This window comes from Tympanuchus pallidicinctus, unplaced genomic scaffold (genome assembly GCF_026119805.1).
Source record: "Tympanuchus pallidicinctus isolate F22 unplaced genomic scaffold, pur_lepc_1.0 scaffold15, whole genome shotgun sequence".
In the NCBI taxonomy this organism is placed as follows: Eukaryota; Metazoa; Chordata; class Aves; order Galliformes; family Phasianidae; genus Tympanuchus; species Tympanuchus pallidicinctus.
Genome location: NW_026294669.1, coordinates 30,313,263 through 30,335,166, shown reverse-complemented (window position 1 = coordinate 30,335,166; position 21,904 = coordinate 30,313,263). Strand labels below are relative to the sequence as shown.

General features: G+C 36.2%; 1 protein-coding gene across 6 annotated transcripts in view; it reads right to left on the bottom strand.

The window, feature by feature from the left end:
* Nucleotides 1-21,904, bottom strand: part of TFPI (tissue factor pathway inhibitor) — a 205,806-nt gene that overhangs the window by 113,427 nt on the left and 70,475 nt on the right. For all 6 annotated transcript variants that reach the window (XM_052676495.1, XM_052676497.1, XM_052676501.1 and 3 more), the window contains one exon: nucleotides 13,718-13,895. The gene's annotated coding sequence lies outside the window, so the exon portion shown is untranslated. The remainder of the gene's footprint in view (nucleotides 1-13,717; nucleotides 13,896-21,904) is intronic.

Below are 21,904 nucleotides of genomic sequence, written 5' to 3'. Positions count from 1 at the left end.
TGAGATTTGTAAGATTTTTATGGAATATATTGGGATTTAGGTAAAACAGGTTCCTCTGAACATGAAACAGTTTTAAACGTAGCAGTGATATTCATGAATTCAGTTTTATTTACCTGATATTTCCACACTTTCTAGGAAGGCCCCTTAGATAACAAAAAACTCTCCCTGCAGCAGCACACCAAGAAACGTCCTCTGTTATTTCTGTACTTTACAATTCTTTTACATATTTTAGTCTCTGAAGACCAAGAAAAAGCTTTCCACATTTTACCTTGACAGCATTAAATACAGACAGAAACATTTATCCTACGTTTGAAAGAGTCTTGCTGCCACTGGAAGAAATTATAAAGCTGCGATAGTGTCACACCTCCTCTCATCTTTAAGGTGACATATCTGCTGAATTGCATAAAATTAAGAACCAAGTCTGAAAATGACAGTTAACTTGAGGTAGACTTTAACTTTTAGTACAAAAAAAAAAAAAAAAAAAAAAAGGAAATTGCAGAGCTCATCATAACAGCAGTATTTGATGAACACAAACTTCTAGTTTGTGTTCATTTAGAAACCAGAATGAATCCCAGATAGCCTCTACCAAAGCAAGTATGTGTATTGTAATTACATTCACACCAACAATTAGGAAGTATTCACAGGGTCCCTATAACCTTCATATTTGGAAGGGAAGCTGCTCACATTAAATGAGTTCTGAAAGGGCAAACGTTAATCTCATTTCACCTACTGTTTCATTCAGGAAGTTATTTCTATTTGGCAGCTGGCAGTGCACAACAAATATAAATGACTAATGCTGAAGGTCATTTGCTGAACATTTTCCCTTTCTGAAAGGGATGCTTAATTTCTCATCTGCATAAAACTAGAGAACTTGGCATAGCAAACAATTTCAGAACACATTGGATTACTTTATTATTATGATTATTTAAAAGGTTCTTTACAATTACAGGTCAAAATACCATCACAAGCATGATTCTTCTTTAATGGAAACTTCTATGACTGAAACATTTCCAAGTCTCTTTTTGTGGCTAAATACAGAATCTCAAAGATAAAAATCTTTTCTTCTTCAAGTGCAAGACTGACTTAGCACTTCAGGACTCCGAACTGGTATGGAGGCTGAACTTTAATTTGCACATGCAGAGCAATGCAGAAAAGCCCTATAGCATGGGACTGCAACATTACTGGGAATCGAGATTTATTCAGTGTCCTAGGGATTCATTCATTCCTCAGCTTTTACAGACCCAGGGTTGCCTTTGAACAGTAATAATGCTGCCATTTAAAAATATTTCAATTAGTTATCCTCAGTATACACTAGCTATTCATTTTAATAATTCTCTTCAGCACTAATGACAACTGAATTACTAAAATTTAATGAAAAAATATACATCAACACATAGTTCAAGACTCTGCCAAAGATCATGTAAAGATTTACAATATCAGTACTAAATTATCTATGCAGCTTTTTAAATGAAAATGCTTAATCTTTTAGTCTCTATTTTGATTTTCTGAACAGTGTCACAGATGCAACTTGCACAACTGATAAAGGAATAAAGGAGAGATTATAATAAGGATTACAAATAAGAAAATAAAGTATATAAGACAAAAAGTTGATGTCATTCACAGTCTTACCTGGAACTTGTTTTTGACCTTATTTTCTTGGTATTTAATTCTTTATCATTACTACGCTGCATCAGCAACTTAAATTTATCACTGTCAGATTTTGAATAGCATCTAGAATGCAATTATGTGCCTCATGATACGTTAACAACAACCAGAGAATTAATTTGATATTCTGAACTGACCCTTTGGGGCTAGTACATGGACAGGGCCTTATGAGAAAAAAAATAGTGCCTCATTTCACAGAATCACAGAATCACCCGGGTTGGAAGGGACCTCAAGGATCATGTAGTTCCAACCCCCCTGCCTAGCAGGGCCACCAAACATACACATTCAGATCAGGTTGCCCAGGACCCCGTCCAACCTGGCCTTGAACACGTCCAAGGACGGGGCATCCACAACCTCCCTGGGCAGCCCGTTCCAGGGCCTAACTACTCTCCTTGTGAAGAACTTCCCCCTAACATCCAACCTAAATCTTCCCTCCTTCAACTTGTATCTATAATTTGTTCTAAACTAAGCCACAAGAAGAACAAGTTTCCATTAAATGTCTTGAACTTAAACACATGCATCCTCACTAATGCATAATTGTATGTAATGAACAATCTTACACTGTATAGCCCCACCTCTATACAGCATTTTTTAAATAGTATTTTATCCTTCCTATGCCCATCAATTTCCTTCTATAAGAAAGGCCATAGAAAACAACTTATTTGCCTAGCTTCAGGAAATCTCATGGGCTAGCAAACCCTCAGCAATAATAATATGAGAAAAATCAAGTTGAATCAACTAAAATCACTGTTTCAAAAATGCAATACATAATAACTCTTGGCACTGATTGTACATATATTTTATGCATACATACGTATATATACACGCACACACATATATATATACACACACACATGTATTTTTCCCCTCTTCCCTACATCTTTTAAACCTTTGCAGAAAGTATTTCTGTTTTAAGTCAACTATACAATATTGTCCTGTATGTTCTAGTCAAATTCTAGATACACAACGACAAAACAGATTCAAAAGGTCTTTGGATAAACAAGAAAAAGCAATGAAAAACCTATATCCGTAGATCAGAAGAGTGCATTTCATAGAGCAGCATGGGTTGGAAGGGACATCAAAGATCATCAGGCTCCAATCCCTTCCTGCAGATAGGGCCGTCAACCTCCATATCTAATGCTATACCGAGCTGCTCATGGCCCCATCCAATCTGGCTTAGAACACCTCCAAGGACAGAGCATCCACAAATTCTTTGAGCAGACTGTTCCATCAATCCTATGCCACTAATTCATGCAATTATTAGTTGATAGCAGGACAGCTATCAACTGTGATGAAAAAGGGATGAAAACATTGAAAAGACTGTTTAAAATCATGCTTTCAGCAATCAATTCTGGTGACCTACCTCATTATAGCATGTACTTAACTTTAAATGGGAAAAAAAAAGGTTTTTCTTAAACAAATCTGCTGCATGGCTCACAAATATGGTAAGCTCAAAGACATACATCTAAATACCCAGCATTTTAGAAGATGCATTAAGAATAATATACCTAATCTTCCTTTTGACAAGTAAACATAGTTACTTCATTTTCTACAGTACTGATAGATACCATTAGATCCCTTATTCTCCATCTGTAATTACAAGTACACATTCTATAGTCACATCAGAAAGAGTAGGTTTGCCATATGTATGTGCAGTAGCCCAGCTGTCAAATCCTGGAAAGTATCTTTCAGCAGCATGATTCACCATTTACCTTCACTTGTGTTCTGGAAACAAGAAAAAGGGTTTTTCCTACTACGTACTGTAGTTCACCTCAGAGAAAACTACAATTGAATAAGTCTTGGAGAAATGAGAGGTAATAATGACTCTGACAGGTGCAATTATACTAACACAACTAAGCTGATAAACCTATGCTATAGTAGCATCATGCAGTTCATTTGCTAGTTGTCTGATCAAGGAAGAATCGATCAATGGAAATGAGCTAATCACTTAGAAAACACCCTACTGTTCAGTCCAACTACATAAATCCCTCTTATGGTAAAGCAATAATTCCTTTGACCAGTTCTACTGAACGCTGTGAGCTAGACACTTTGTAAATGTTACAAAGCTTCTCTGCCCTCCCTCATTACTCTTACTAATTTATCTGAATGGGACTTTTTTATTAGAGCAAAATATTAACTGTAAACTATCCCATAGCATTCAACAGTCATTCAGCACTGGCTTGAGTTGCTTCCACAGTCACTGCAATCTCAGAAATTTCAATTCCATTAAGAATTAATGCACAAGAATTATTGCAGCACCTAATTAAGTCACATCAGTTGGAAGCATGGAGTAGTTTTATGTAATGAGATGGGAACAAGTTGTGGGTTTTCTTTGACTTTGAAATGCAGTATTTTCAGAAGAGCATTGAATTTCATTAGCTGTGTTCAAGAAATTTTCAAGGGACCTGGGATTGTTTTGTACAGAGAATTCTGAGAGGAGACCTTGTTTCTCTTCACAAGGATTTGAAAGGAACTTGTAGCAAGGTGGGGCTTGGCATCATCTTCCAGATGACTAACAAAAGGATGAAATGTAACAGCTTCAGTCTGTATCAGTGGAGATTCAGATTAGATATCAGAGAAAAGTTATTCTCCAAAATAATGATCAAGTGCTGGAGCAGACTGCCCAGGGAGTTGAAGTCACCGTTCCCAGAGGTGTTCAAGAAATGTGTCAATGTGGCAACTTAAGGATGTGGTTTAGTGGGCATAGTGGTGATGAGCCAATGGCTGGATCAGAAGATCATACTAGTCTTGTTCAACTTGAAAGATTTTGCAATCACACAAAAGAATCTAACTCCTGCTCATAACTATCTGAAGGATGGGCATGAAATGGATGAGGCCAGGCTCTTTTCAGCAGTGTGCAGCAACAGGAAGAGGGTCCTGACAACTTGATTATTTTAAGTGATCAAAATTCACTCAAATTCAAATGTACAAGCTCTACAGGAAAGAAGCCCTAAGCCTAAGAATTTAGCAATTGTTTTTTATTATTATTATTATTATTATTATTATTTTTTAAGTATCTCAACCACACTGAAAGAGAAATGCAACTTTTTTGGATATTCATTTACTCCATCTTATTTGTGCACTTAAAAGAAATAATCAAAATTTAGTGCAACAGAATCTAAACTGTTCTCACAATTCCCCCCCTCTCCCCCCGCATTACAGCATCAGGGATATTTGCATCAAGTCATAATTTAAATCCTTGGCAAAGACTGATCTTTACACAGGTTAGTTTTTCCTACTATTACAAAAATAATATTAAAATAGTGCCATTTAAGCCATGTCTATCAATGTGGTGGAAACTCTTCATTTCCTGTTTGGTTTTTCTTTTTTTCTTCCCACTTAGAACTGCAATCTTCTATAAAACTGCACAAACTTATCCAAGAACTGTATATTTCTAAGTTGAACTACAGGTGGATTTTTATTTAGCCAGCTTTCTTCTAACTGATGGCAAGTCCTTTACTACACCGCTCTCCCTCTTCCTCACCTCCAAGGCTAAAAATCCTAGAGTTACCTGGAATTACATAATCATGTGAGATAAAAGTCTTAAGTGGAGCTAAGGGTGTTACACAAATTAAACTGAACTGACAAAGAAAGGAGACTAACGGTTGAACAATATCACAGTTCCTCCTCCCTGTAGCTTTACACCTCTATTGTTATTTCCTTTTGCATTATGAAATATTAATAGATGCTTCAAAATTTAGACCACGGTAGTTGAGCTTAATTCATACTGAGTTAGTGAGCTTTTGAAGAGAAGTGCACAAAAAGTGTCCTTTCACCATTAATAATGCATTCAGAGTTATTAACGCAAGCATTTTATTGCAAGTTGCTGACCAACAAATGTGTTGAGATTTATCTGGACATTTTGCAGTCTCATTTTGAACAGCAAAACAGATCTGTAGATAAGCATTTTGCCACATTCCCATTGGTTTAACCTAAGAGAACACTTTGCTAAAGACAGTTGGTAACACAGCAGAATAGTAAATGGATACTGCCTGACATTGGTACATTTTACCTAATTTCCTCGTAGAGACTGGCGCTTAGACTAGATAGATCTAAATATGCCTTTAGATTAAGACAATGGATTTGACAACTAACTAAAACATGTACAAGCTCCCAACTGTTCTTTCTTCAGTGTCATAGCAATGTTAGCTCAAAGGATATCATCAAAAACGAATTGATGGGAATTCTGTTAATCATACTGAGATCTTAAATTTTAGATTATGTAAAGTAGAAAATGAGACATTGAAGCATATTTACAAGAACCACACTGCTATGAGAGAGTCATTTCTGAATTAAATGGATATTTCTACTAGCATTCCAACGCTTGAATTTAACACAAAATAATTGGCTGATTCCCTTCAGGAGCAACTGATGGCAGATACATGATCTACTGTTATCCTCTGCCAAAGGCTCTAAAAAAAAAAAAAAAAAAAAAAAAAAAAAAGTGGGAGTGAATTTGTTGGCTTTTATTTGTTTTAATTCTCCTCACTCCAACTGCCTTCATCACTTAATTCCTCTGGACAATGAAAGATCATTTTACCTCACCAAGGCAAATGCTGAGTTATGCCTGACAAATCAATGCCGTTGTTTTCTTAAGAATTCTTTGTAACAATTAACACAAAATAGAATTAAAAATTGTATAACTGATTGCCAACTAGTCAAAAAGGCCAAAACTCTAAATTCCTAATTAAATCCTTACCATAGTGGATAGAGACTTCTGTCTGAGAAGTGTTACAGTGCTAGTAAAAAATTATTTAAAAACAAAACCACCCAAAAAGCAGACACATCCAGCTTTCTGGATTAAGACAGACCAACACAGATAACATTGCCATGAGTGTTTGCTGTAGACAGTAATCAGAAACAAGATTTGATGCAACTGACAGAAATCTCACATTACCAACCTTCATCCATAAGAGAGATTTCAGTTGTTTTGGTATCTCTGGCTGACCTGAAAGCTTGAGTCTCCACCCCCTGGAGATTTCCAGAAGCTGGCTCAGAACATCCACAGCCCCAGCTCACTCTGCTTTGAACACAGGAGTTGAACTAAGTGATCCCTTCCATCCTCAGTGATTCTGTCACCAACTACCACTGCTTCTCTTCTGGTTGATTTTGTCAGCTTGGTCATTTCGGGACCATCTTGTCGTGAATTTTCTCCACTTAATCATCTTTCTCTTAATCTCAGTAATGGCTGAAACAGTGAGCAGTACATAGCATAAAATAAACAGTTTCATTCACACTGACTGAAGCTCTTTATGTCAAGAGCTGAGGAAGCTTAACAAGATTTCAATTGAATAGACACTGGCTGCCTACAGGCACCTTATTCCTCCAGACATGCAATTGCACCATATTAGTAACACACCTTTCCCTTGGCCTCCTTTTTTGTCTGGAGACCAGCAAATTAAAACTGTATAGGAATATTAGAAGTTGATCTGCTTTTAACAGTTCCCAGCACAAATCTGTATGAACAGATCACCTGAAGGGACCTTAAAAACAGCACAATAAGCAAAGCTGATCTCAAGTTCCAAAATAATGGCTTGTAAGGCAAGCTGAATTGCACCCTAACCAATAAATATCAGCAGATAAAACATATTGCTCCAGTAAGCATGTCTAAGCATTGAATGCAGCAGCAAGCTGAGATGGTATTTAATCTAAGAAAAGATGATAAGTACTTCAGAAAGCCATAGAGGTTATGGAAGAGTCAAAACCAATCTTCAGTTACAGCAAAAAGTTTCAAGATGAATACAAATGACACTTTTTGTTTTTATTATTTAAAAAAGACAGCACTCACATAGCCTGTGAGAACTTGCTTATTACAACTGTTCTTCACAGTACATTTTAATGAGTTCTTATACTTGTTTTCAGTCATGCAGGGCTGCATAAGAAAATCAGAAATCCAGCTCCAGCACACTTGCACAAATGGTTTTTACAGTAATCGGTAATAATTAAACATACGGACACTTTAGTCAGCGTATGTCAAAGTTTTTGCATGAGTTCCTCGATTTCATTTCAGAGACATCAGTAATAACCACTTCTGTAGCTTACATGTTTCATGGAGCATTCTTCAAGTTTGAATATGAGCCTAAAGAAGAACCCTCACTCACGCTTCCCCCTTTCCCCAGCGCACAGAGACAAGTCAAACCCTTGTTTGACTTCCCTATTAGCAAACTGACTGATAATCTAGCAGAGACCACAAGACCTTGCTGATCATTTCCAGTCACTAGCAGACAAGAAGGTAGATGCAGAGTGGTTACTAGCTTGCACTTCACCTGCTTTAATTCACTTCAGCATTTAGCAGACAGACTGGCAAAAAAGAAAAGCAATTTCAGTACTGTGACCTTACAAAAAATATAGCAGTGATGGAACGACTTATGATAACACCAATATTGATCAGCACCAGCTTACTGTTACTCCTCAGTGCATTTAACAAAATGATAGAACTTGCGCACGTCCTTTTACTAACTGCCATTCTTGAAGTTACATTTTGAATAATAGTCATAACAGATGAAAAATACAGTTTTACTTAAAAATTAGAGTACTAATTTCTTAAAGTATCTCTAGATATTGCAAATATATTTTAGATACACAGTAAAAATTAAAACAAATCTTATACAACAAGGATTGACAATTCATTTAGCTCATTTTTGGAGCTGAGAATTTTACATCTATTTCTGAAAATTTTATGCTTGAAGCTTTTTTAATCTAAGTCTTCATCTTCCATGTTTTCATCTATGTACATACCAAATCCTTCCTCGGCTCAGTATTAAATGTAAGAACAAAGAACCAACAAAAAATGCTTGCTTGTTGTTTTGTGAAAATAGGGAAGTATAGATTCTGAAAGGTGGTGCATCCGAGTCCTCATTTCTAGTCAGCCATCTCAATTTTAAGCACTATGCCAAACATTTTTTCTAATGCCCAATATCAGAAGGTGAACATTCTCATGCAGCTCAAATTTTTTCATACAGCTTTAAAAGTTGCATTACATTGTGTTTCATTACAGCTATATTGCATTAGAAATGATAAAGCAGCACAGTTCTATGAAGGAATTTCTTGGAGTGGTTCTGATATGGCTTCTAACAAGGTTAATTTGACTGAATCTGTTTAACAGCATGATTAAATGGAGTAATCGCTACACTGTCACAAATCAGTTCTAACATCACACAGCACAGCTGCCAATAAAGTTGACTAAATACTCTGTGAACAGTATTTTGGGAAGAGAGGCACACCTTCTTTCTTAACTACAACACTGCATGTTAGATAAATCCAAATCTATCAAAAAAAGCACGTCTACTCTGTCATCATATCTAAGCAGGTTACTAGCAGACCAACTCAGCTGATATCCTTGCATGGAAGCTATGAAGTCTACTACTATTTTTTCCCTATCAAAATTCCAGTTTAGGATAAAATAAATCTCCTTTTATCAAATTGTACCCTATTTGTGGAAACAAGAATTTAAGAGAATCACAGAACAAGGTAAATGTAAAGAATATATTCAATACAAATTCCTAAGGCATACACAAGATTCCCAGCAGAATCTCAAACTTCTTATTTCTCCAATCTCAGACACTTTTCAAAGCAATTATAATTATGAAATCATCAGTATTTACCCAAAGAATCTTTTGAGCAATTCTTTGCCTTTTACTATTTCTTTGGCATTTAATCTTTGCAACCCACACAAAGTCATTACCCATCATTTGTATTACACTCCTGCATTCCCTTAGCCTACCTTCATCAATATAGAACATCAGAAATAAGACCTATATCAAAATACATATACAAAGGATCTATCCTTCCATACATATTTATGAGCACATTCTTTGTAATAGGTTTATATATATATATATATAATTTATATATATATATATTTTTATATATTTATATATATATATATATATATATATATATATAAATATATAAAAATATATATATAGTTTCTGCGAGAACTTTGTTATGAGCTGTTCCAGTCAGAGTACATGACAAGTGTCATTCTTTCAGCATACCCTATTTGCCTACCAATAATTTTTCACAAGAAAATCACAGGTCCCTTTTCATCACAATATTAACATTTAGTATATGTTTGGACTCATGATGACTTGGAAGTTGCTTTTGTTTTTCTTAAATGTGAGATTATGATATTATTTGTGGAGTTCTTCACAGTGATGGCAGAGGAGAGTGCTTAAGAACTAGTCATACTTTTTCCTAAGTTTTTTTTTTCTGCACAACCAATTCACTGCAAGATTCCAAATGGATGCTGCCAGCTTGTGCTTGCTCTGAAGTTTTCTAAAATTGAGACTAAAACTCCTCCAGCCATACTACGGATGTCCAAGCTTCATCCTCTCCGGGCTAGACACCAGTAATCGCATCCTAAATATGTTCATTCAGTTATTTCAGTCAGAATGAACCTCCAAAGACCTACTGTTTACTGGATTTGAACTATTTTCTTTTACATAGTTACACAAAACATTTCATCTGGCAGACCTGAGTGGTTAGCAAATCTTTTAAAGGGGAACAAGTGTTAAAGCAGGACTGGGTCCCATTCTTCCTTCAAGTTATCAGTAGAGAACATATGCCCACAGAGCAAATAGATTCAGCCTACAAAAGAATTATAGAGAAGTAAAACACTATGATAAATACACACAGCAGCACGCAGCTCAAGAAGGACAGAAGGAGATTAGCAGTCATTTTATTCTCAATACCGGAAAACATTAGTATGCTGAGGTACACTCACTGTATTGAACACAGAATTGCATTTTAAACACATCAGATGAAATTGTCAAGCCTACCAATAAAACATTTCAATCCTTTCAGAGGAAGGAAGTTGAGTTGTAAAACTGCAGATAGTTAAGTCTAAATTATTGAAATTTAAATGCATTTTGCAAGGATTGACTGCATTTATTTTCTGTGGACAACCTCAGCTTCTGTCAATTCAACTTGCATTCAAAATGCACCTTCATGTAAAATATATTGAGTATGGAGTATGTAATCTTAAGTAATTTAAGTTTAGTCAAGGTTGACTACATTAGTCATAAGCTATCCCAAAAACACTGAATTCGATGGATTTTTTCCTCCCTGAAACTGAACTACAATGTTACTGAAATTGAACATTCAAGATGAAGTAGTCAAATTTTAAAAATGATTTCTGCCACCATTTTGCACTTTGGCTAAATGAAACCTTCCAAATATCCCACATGCAATGTTTGTAATACTTTTCTAAACTGAAAAGTTGAACATCATTGAGGTTAAGTTATAACTGTTTGTAAAGACAGTAATTACACATCTTTCAAACCAAACTGTGACTGTTCAAGGGAAATAAGCCGTTCATCCATTTTACCACACACATACAACATACTGCACAGGATGACATCAGAAATGTTATGACCAAAAAAAGCTTTAATACATTAGGGCAACCAAAGCCAATTCCATCAGTAATTTTAACTATTTCAATAGCAGATTTGAGTCCACAGTACAATTAAATTATAAGTTACGTGCCATCCATCACTGTTCATTTCCCACATTCCCCTCTGTGTATGTCTATAAGTCTATGCTGATTAAAGTGAATATTTGGTGAAATTCCTGCACCTAAGAGTTCAACCATCTAGCTGCACCAAACATTACTGTCATTTGTCACATTTATAAAAGTTTTATAACCTACTATTAAAATAAAAAAGCAAAGATGATTGAATGAATATATAAATCAATGTTAAATTACCCACTTATTTTCTTTTACTTTGTTAAAAAACTTTTAGTGACAGCCACATCTAAAAAAAATGTCACTCGATATTCTTTACAGAGGTGGGTTTAACACTGCATGATGTTGCCAGCTCAAAGTGATGAAAAAAACAAACCTCAACAAAGCCTGAATCTGTTTTCAAGCTTCATGTACCTCCTATGTCTTCCTATGAGCAGCTTTCCTGTATGCATAAAATAAGCCTTTTACAAGCTTCAGGAATGGAATAAACTCATTTTTCTTCCTCTATAGCTATGACTGTTACAAGTCATCTCTCTCTATATAACATACTAGGACTTCTTTTGTTTTGGGTCATTTCCAGTTCTTTCCATTCAAAGTTTTATTTGAATCACTTTTAAAATACTTTGAAATCTATCGTGCAAGGCTTCAGTACATCTTGTATACAAGATCCTCCTGAGGAAACTATGCCATCAGTACAATCACCTTTTTTCTTTATGTAACAGCTAGATTTTGTATTAACTTAAAGCACTGTACCAATACCAAAACTCATGATGTGAACATCACATCAGTTCTCACAAACTACTGCATTCACAACACTCCTGGCTGCATTACATACAATTGCCTTGAAATTCCTAGTTCTCACAATCGTACCTTAATCTGTAGTTAAAAAAAGCCTTTTAACAGAAGCCATCACTCAGCTTTAAGTCTTCACTGCAAGAGGCCTTATTGCAATTTATTTTCTATTCTTGTGTTTTATTCATTTTCTGTCATTATCACCTTTACTTGTAACACCAACATTTTCTCAAGTCACCAGTCGACATGGACTCAAAACACTTCCTTTCCCAAGTTTCAAGTCAATCTTCAATTAATGTAGTAATTTAAATAAGCCTCAGCAAAATGTAACAGTTAGGAGTTCCTCAACATCTGAGACTAAAAGATGCCAGTTAAACCAGGCAAGCCTGGAGCCTGGCACAGCTCCCAGTAAGGCCCAAATGGCCTGCTGCCATGCTATCATGGCTCTACTGCTCTGCCCCAGATGTGCAACTGCCACTGGGCACCAAACATCTGTGCATGATGAACATCTAGATTGAACACAGGGCATGGGGAGGGTTCAACCCAGCACGAACTCACATGATAGCAAGTTTGTGGGTTTTGATATTAAGGCTGAACACAGCCCTGTGAACAGAGGAAAAGATGCAGCTGTGCTTTCCATTGTGATAAAGTAATTTGAGAATAGATTTCAATACTGAAAAAAACCCACAACATTTTTTTGGGTCATTTGCGGCTTCTTTTCAATCAACATAAATGCATCAATTGAAAGTTTTCAAATGCATGAAATGGCAATCCAAATCATGATCATGTCTCTTCAACAGGTTTTTATAAGCCCTGTCTCACCAGAAAGAAAGATCCCTCACTTTCCAATTCCACACAATTCCACTGCTTTTTCCCAGTACACACATTTCTACACAGCTTTTTCAAGGATAAAACACAGGAAGAGTAGAACTTAATCCAAAGTTCGACAAGCACCTTGAGAACTCACTGTGAATTGAAACCACTGCCATCAAACAAGCTGTGTATGTTACTTTTTGCAAAACAAGGTCACATATCCCTCTAGTTTAATGGTTTTGTTGCCCTGTTTTGTATGCTTAAAAAAAAAAAAGTACAAAAAGTATCATATTGTCACTTACATAGATTAGCTATAGTATATATTTTATGAGGGCTACTCCAAAAGTAATGCATGCTATTTTATTTTATTGGAGCACAGCATCAGAGGTGGATGTTAGTGGTATGGCAATAGATGTTGAATCTTCCCACCAATTCCCCCATTAGATTTAGTTTCCATGCAAAAGATGGCAGCAGAGAGGAAGTCAGACAAAATGGCTTCTGACATGGAAGTGCGTATGAAGAAAAGGTACGTCATTGAATTCCTCCATGCAGTAAAAATGGCACCCACTGACCTTCACTGATCATTTATAGAGACCAAACAATGGATACGATCAAAGTGAGGGGTGAGTGGTGCATTTCAGCAGCGGTGACCATGGGTCATCTGCTCTAGTGTAGGTTAATACAAAAGTGCAGCACGCAGGTTCTTGCTCATGGCTACTGAAAAACATAGCTAATGGTGAAGACTATTGCAAAAGAGTTTTGTAGCTCATAACTTAGTCTGTTAAATAGTGTTATTGTGCTCTTCGTATGTGTTCCATGAAAATAGTGAGGCATTACTTTTGAAGTAACCTTTCAGGATAATGGCCCTGAACAATTCTCTTCCCTGAATGCAGCCCAGGCAAGCCAGAAGCTTGAACTCACGTGACTGAAAGTGGTACTCCATTCTAACAGTGGAATTTATTAGATAGGCTTAACACTTACCTGATTTGAAAGACTTCAGCAGCAGGAAACGCTTCCTTCGGTCATGTTCTCAGTTACACAGGTAAACCATTTCCTCAAGTACATCAACATCAGGCAGGCTCTAATTAAAGCAGTTATCCAGTCTAGCCATAAAGAAATTGCTCAGTAGCTGCCATTTCACATCTTCCAAATTATACTCCTAAAACAAACACAGAAATGATCATTAAAAAACAATTCATTTTCAGGGTAGGGTCAATATAGAACAGACATTCACATCACGTTTCATCTATGACATTTCAGGACATGAATCTTGTGCCATACTAGCAGCAGCAGTAACAATCAACACATGTTGCCAACATACGCGATGTTGACTTTAAGTCTGAAATTATTCTCTTGGTCATCTTCGACTCTAGTTTAATTTTATCAATTAGGTTTTCGTAATTTACAGCCATAATACATTTTCAATCACAAGCTTTTTTACATGAATTTAAAAAACTTTTTTTTTTTTTCAGTATTTTTAATTAATCTGTAGAGACTAGAGAAATGTTACAAGTGTTTTGATCCAATTTAAAAGCAGAGTATCCTCCAAAGCTTTCCTTTTAGGAATGGGGTTGAAGAGAATGAGAACAAGTGCTGAGTTTTCAGATTTTAAGTTTTAGAAGATAATCTGCTTGGCATCACCTGTGACTCAAAGTAGCCAGGTGAATTTTCCTTTCATTGATACCACTACTCTCAGTGTTATACGCCGAGTAATGACAACTCTTCCTGCCCAATAACCTAACCTGCTGGTTGTCATACTGTTAAAGCTGCCTTTGCTATCACCTATAAAAATACATAAAATCAATGGGACAGATATTTCATTAAGAGATGCCAAAAGACAAAGCCAAAGCAAGTATTTTTCTCTGCCAAATATTTCAAACTTCAAGAGTGGAAAACTATAGCAATGTAAAAGTAGGGATAAAATAAGACTACTGTATCTGTTACCCAAACCAAAATAAACATCATCAACAATATGTAACACATTAAGTACAAAATTTTCCTTACACATGAACTATATGAAATACTGTTTTCTACTTCGACAGCAGCAGTGACTTGCCAAAACAGAAGAGCTTTTACTGTGCAATCTATAACAAACCTTAACCTGTTGGCAAATATCTTCCATTTTCCCTTTTTCTGAACCATTATTGTCAAGTAACAGCATCTTCCCTTGCAGCTTATTAATGATTTGCAGTCCTTCTTAGGACTGAACATTAAGTTCTGTTTGTTGTTTTTCTTCTTTGCTTTTGTTTTGTTTGTTGCTTTTATGTATTTTTAATGTCTTTCCCCCCAGTCAATAGACAGAATTTTTTAAAAATCATTCAGAAAGTACAGGTACCAGAACTGCAAGGATAGCTTCATCTTTTCAACACAATAAGCCACAGCAACTACGTGAATTGAAACTTGCATTCATTTAGCTTCTCATTAACTCATTTATCACTTACATTATAGAATTAGTGCTATCTTTTTCGCACTGCTCCCAGAAGTGGAAGCAATCAGTCTTGAGGCAAGAGAGGGAAATTAATATCTTCGTTAAACACAGAATTATGCATTGTTTAATAGCTTTTTTCTTTAAAAAAAAAAAAAAAAAAAGAATTAAGGAATAAAGAAATGAATACTATTCATTTATGACTTTTACATCTTAACAGCTTTTTATGCTGTCATTATATAAATTATTTCATTTTTAGTGCCTTTCAGTTTTATTATCTAACATAGTAATGGCCCAAAACATGACTTTGAGGGTGTTTTAAAAAAAAAAAAAAAAAAATGCAACATTTTACAGAGATGAGAAAAAATACCACTCAGACTACACTACTTGCTGGGTTTCATTATTTCTTTGACCAAATTAGTTAAAATGTTACTGATTTTCTTTTATGTTTCTAATTTCATTCTGAATTTGCTTTTACTACTTGAGGGTAGACAGATCACCTGCATTTCATATCATCAAGTGATATCATTGCATGCCATCAAGCTAAACAAAGGAACATTTTTCCTTTATATTAATAATCAACAACCCACATGTTTAATATCTCCATAGATTAATATGGCAAGTACTTCCCATGCAGAAGCAAATATGACAGCCAATTAGTTTTATTTTGTGGTGGGTTTTTTTGTTGTTGTTGTTTTTTTATTAAATTTATTATCTTCCACTGAAGTCATATCCCTTTTCTTCAGCCTCTATTGGAGATGCCAAGGAGCTGCAGTATTTTCTGACACTGATAGATGGAAATACTCAGCACCACAGCCAGATGACTATTAATCTTCTAGTTTTCCCAACTGCGGATTTTTATGGTTTTCATTTTTGCACTGCTCATTCCTATTCATAGTTTAATGATCTATTTCCTGTAATTCCTAGAGTTAAGGTTCAATAAGCTCATTTTCTCTTCAAACTTGACCCAAGATTCTTTAAGATTCTCAAGATTCTCCTATATTCTTACTAAATACTACTTGTAGTTTCAATAGAAGATATTTTAACATCTATATTTATAAATAACAGCAGGAACAAGAGCATTTTAAAGGCAGTTCAACACAACCTGGCCCAACGAACTGAAAAACCCAGTTTCTTCTCCAAGCGCGCTGCTCAGCCCCCAGGACCATCTTCTATTCCCTCAGAGCTGGAAAACAAATGCGAGCTCCCTCAAGGGTTGTGGTACCTGATTTGCCCCTCCAAATAGTCTACAACTTCTGGTAATGCATCTCTAGACCAAAGAAAATCTGCAATGCAGCTCTTGTACGCTCCAAGTGCTACCTCTGATTAATTTGTGGAACCACTTTTTTTTACATACATTCCTATTTGACTATACAAAGTCATAGAGTTGCAGAATCCTTAGAGTTGGAAGGGACCTTTAAAAAGGCCATCTAGTCCAGCTGCCCCACAATAAACATGGACACCACAGCTAGATTAAGTTGCCCAGGGCCTTATCCAGCCTGGCCCTGTAAGCCTCCAGGGACAGGGCACCAACCACATCTCTGGGTAACCTCCTCCAGTGCCTCATCACTCTCACTGTATAAGAATTGTTTATATCTAACTTAAATCCACCTTCTTTAAGCTTGAAAAGAGATCACATAAATCTATTACAGTCTGGCTCAGGCAAATGAGAAGGATGAAAGGCATGTTGAAATTACTGATTCTTGGCAGCCCCTACCTGGTCTCAACTTTATTAGTTATATTTATGATGGCAATGATCTTAAGTTCATACAAGCTACTGCAAGTACCATACCTAAGATGACCCTACCCTGAAAAGACTTGCAGTCTAAGCTGACATGGCATGTACTGCGAGTTCCTTCATTCCCCTTATTTATTTATAAAGAGAGTGAGTGGAAAAGCAACAGATGAAAATTTGAGGTAGATTTTGGAAATCAAGAAAAAAACAGAAGGTAAAAAAATTACCAGACAAAAGGAGTGTTACCTTCTCTTTTGAATGGACAAAAGACAACAAAAAATTCAGATGGGAAGAGACACAGGAAAGAACATAGACAAGTAGCAATAGATAAAGTTTCATTAAAAGCACGGGAGTTTTAACTCCACTCTCAATTTGTGCTCCAACTCATCCTACGCCTCCAGTGATAGTCATAAGGTATGTCTAGAAGATAATCTTCTTTGTGAAAATCTTCCTCTGTGCCATCTGTCCTTTTTAAAGACGAAATGTAGTAACAGATATTGGTTTATTCCAGTACTAAACAAGTTAAGCTAGCAGTGAAAATATTGCCTATGAGTATTCAACATTTCCCAAGGACCTTATTATTAAGATAATAAAGGAGGAAGCATTCAAAAATGGCATAAACAGTTTTAAAGATTGGGGAATCATACAGATGAATACTGAAATGGATTTAGTGGGGCATGAAACCACCAGCTCCAAATGGGAACGTTCTGATCACATCATGTTCAGAAAGCATCAAATTAGAAGTGAGTGAGATTAGAGCAATTGACAGGCAGCAGCATTTTCAAAGTTTAAATCCAATTTTTCTCCACATGAAGCGGTACTAAACTAGGAGTAAAATTAAGTCATGGTAGAACGAGATCGTGTGTAAAGGAATGTTAGAGCTAGTGCTTTAAACAAATTGTTTTTAAAAAGCTAAGCAATGCAAAATTAAGGAAGTTAAACACATCCAAATATACCTGAAGAATATAATTAACCATTGTAATGGTTAACATAATACAAAGTAATTATGAAAGACCCAGACACTTTAGTGTTTGCACTTGCTTTCAGGCTTTGTATCAATATCTGATGCATAGTAATGATGTAGTGCTAAAACTAAGGTTTGAAAGTTATACAATGATTTTGATTCACAAGTAAATCCAGTTTGCTCTAAGCATTATAAACAACTATTCAAGTATTTTCCTAACTAGAAAATATTCCAGATATTCACTGTATTTTAATAGCAGATTCATAGATCCGTATACAGAATCTAATACAAGATTTACCAGGTACTTGTTCAAATTGCACTTCAGTTCCTCTGTGTTAGTTGGACAGCAAAGCACACTCCACACCAAAAAATGCCCTTTCTAGACAATGCTTTTGTACCAGAGCACTATGAATTATTTTCTCCCAGAACACTTCTCTTACCTATTCCCTTCCCCTAGCTCTCCCAGCAGACAGTGACCAGTCAACAGCCTTCAATCCTGAAGACATGACCACGTGGGTACAGATCTTCCCTGACACAGGACTGTTCCTCTAATACCTGAACTGAAAGAAATAGTATTTCACCTTACTTCCCAAAATTAAATCCAGTAATTGTTTGTACTGGAAATGCAGAGTCACAACTTAAACAGGTGTTTGAGCACCAGGAGAAGGCAGGACCAACCCAGAATTCAGATGCATGCAATGCACTGAGCAACCAGAAGGGCTGCAGCCATGATCCACCCCTTCCCTGATCTCATGTAACAGCTGGCAGTGGAGGTGTAAGTGTATCTTCTGGAGACCTCTGCCTACAGAAGAACCATAAAAGCCTTCCTAAGGTAAGCAGATCCTTTCCCTGTTTCTGCACCTACTGTTACTCCATCTGAGCAGACTATCTCTAAGGTACCTTGCTACTCCTTCCATCTCATAACACTATTCTAAATCAGAAATTCCTTTCCAGCCCCAAATGATGTCAGTCAATTGTGAAGAATTCCTTGGAAACCATCTTGCACATAATGCAGGAGTACAGTCAGATCCTCAGCTAGAAAACATGTCCTATCTCAAATTACATAACTGTATTGTGAACTGTCTCTTCACTGTCTAAGCAATGATGTTATCTAAAGGCACTGCATTACATGAAAGCATTCCCACAGTTAACTGTAGAAATCTTAGGTTACTGAGAACGTATTCCCAATGCTATTCTTTTCCTTCCCATACACCACACTGTCCAAACGTATCTTACACCCAGAGGACCACTGTCAATACTGTTTCTTGGAAATAAGGATCTGGCTTCAGGTCATTTGGATTCCAAGTTATGCTAGGAAGCAATCCATTGGGAAATGACTCAAGTTCTTAGGTGAGCAGAGTAGTTCTTGCAATACCCTTCTTCTCATCTTTGGCTAAGTAAAACTGCAAGTCCTGAGCACACATGCTCAGCGTGGCAACAACACCAGAAATACATGAAGGAGGGCCTCTGAATCATGTTGTACATTGTTTACCTATCGTAGCCTGCTGTTTTACTACCAAAGCACTCATTTCAAGAGCAATTTTTGTTCCTTGTGCCCTCGTGGTTAGCACTGGTGTAATTGAGGACTTAACTTCACAGATAGAAACAAGAAAAACAAATATGATGCTTCTTCCTTTCAGTACTTAATAAAGCCGCTGCATGTCTTCTTCTGGGTATAAAGTCTCTTTTTCCATAATAATTCTGGATGAGAAAGCTGAGTAACTGGAATAGGTTTTACTTCATATTTCTGACACCACTTCAGTATTTTAAAGCATGTAGTGAATAACAATTAAATACAGATAGCTTATGGAATGGCTACAATTTGTAGTGAAACTTCAAGTTGTCCTTTGAAGCCGAACTGGAAGCTGTAAGATAGAATGCAGAATCCAAACAGCCTGAAGTAGCAGACATGTATATAGCAGCACCAGACACTGAGATTAATTGAATTCAACAGTTGTAGAAAAAAAGTACTTGGGAAATAAAGCAGAATCCGAGGAGGAGGGCTGAAATGAGTTGTGAGAAGTAAAAGAAGAGTTTTTCCACACAAATTTTAAGTACTTCCTCTCTTGCAGTATTTTTAGAAGAGGTAAAAATTACAAGATTAGCATCACATTGAAGTAATTATACAGTCTACATCCAGACAGTCTCTGTTCTTAACAGCACTTGTGCTGATTAACTGGTACAAGAAATTGCAATTGAGCATCAGTATTCCTCAGCCAGGTTCCATAAAATTGGCAGGGAAAAGGGCAGGCAGTTGAGCTGATTGATCACAATCATATTTGATCAGAGGCAATCCTGAGTAACTTTTTCACCTTATTTTATACTAGTTAGTATTAAGTTAAACTGAAAATAATAGACATGAATTGAGCATTTTCATTCCAGAGCAGTAAGAATTCACCTATCACCTATAAAGCTCATTCCTTATCTCATGGGCTTCAATTGCAGCATCGCCTGCTTAATGAACACTAATTATTCAAAATTATGAAGGGAAAAGTACTCAGTATGCAATCTTCCTTTCACATCTAATCAGACTGTATAGCAACAGTCTGACAAACAGAATGTAAACGAAGAGGCAATTATACATAAACTTGAAAGCAATAGTGCTACTAGCTTTATCTGTTGGACTGATTATATTGATTTCTCTATGAGAAAAACAGCCTCAGAGCTTGAAAAATATCCTTAGAACTCATGTTTAATAATAATGCAATTATTGCTGCCAAGTAAAAGACTTTCAGCTTGTGCATAAGAAATAGAAATACATCTGCATGAAATGTTTCTCTCAGCACTACAAACTGAACATTTGGAAGTATCAGTTGTTATATTCTTACACAAGCATGACTTAAAAACCAAAATTGTTCAGTTACTATGAATTAAGAGAACAGCTATGTCAACACCAATTGAAAAGTATCAGAACGCCCCTTCCCCTTGTACTCCGCACACAATTAAATGCAACGCTGGGTAGATGAAAACATTTTTCCATCAGTACCAAGATGTTACTTTCATTTTAGCAATGAAGAGCTTTTACTACATATGATAATTATATTAAAATCACAGAATCATCTGAATTAGAAGAGACTCTTAAAAGCCATCTAGTCCAACTCCCTCACAGTCAACAGGGACATCTACAGCTAGGTCAGGTGCTCAGAGCCCCATCCAGTCTGACCTGGACAATCTCTAAAGACAGGGCATCCAGCACCTCCCTGGGCAGCCTCTGCTCACACCTTAGTACCATAATAATTGTAATTTAAAAAAAGGTGTTTTCCTTATTTCCAGATGAAATTGCTCCTCTTTTAGTTTGAAACCCTTTCCCCCTGTCCTGTCAAAATAGACAGTGGTAAAGGATCTGTCCTCTTCCTTCCTATAGCCCTTCTTCAGATACTGCAAGGCTGCTCTCAGGTCTCCCAGCAGCCTTCTCTTCTCCAAACTGCACACCACTGGCTTTCTCAGCCTGTAACATGGTATTCCAACATAGTACATCCTTAACATACCACAGAATTAATATTGGCAGTACAAAGACACCAGAATTTTGCTAAATGCAATGCCTTCACCTGTTTTCTTTGACACTTTACAGTATCTCAGATTTCAAGTCTCTAATTTTGGCTAATAATATTTCTGCACTTCAAACATTTTCAGTAATGTCAACATAAGAACAGCTGGAATTTAATCATTTCATACTAGCAATTGCAAGACTTGGATTTGATGGTTTTTCTTCTATTGTCTATCATTTCAGAGACATTCTCTATCAACAAATCTCCTGGCTTTCTGTATAACCACTCATTACATGCATTTCTACTACACGTTACAAGCATAAAGAAGCTACCAATGTACTATTTTTCACCAACTCACCAATTTTAGAGTGTAATTTACTGTACTGGTTGGGGAATCGATTAATTTAAGCATTCTACATGACTGAGTTGCAAAACTATCACAGAGAGGAATAGTAGTTACCAAATTTGTTTCAAAGCACTACAGACTGTGATTTAAAGGCATATTTGAAATAAAATGCTATAATAAAACCTTGAGAAAGCATTCACCTCCATCTTA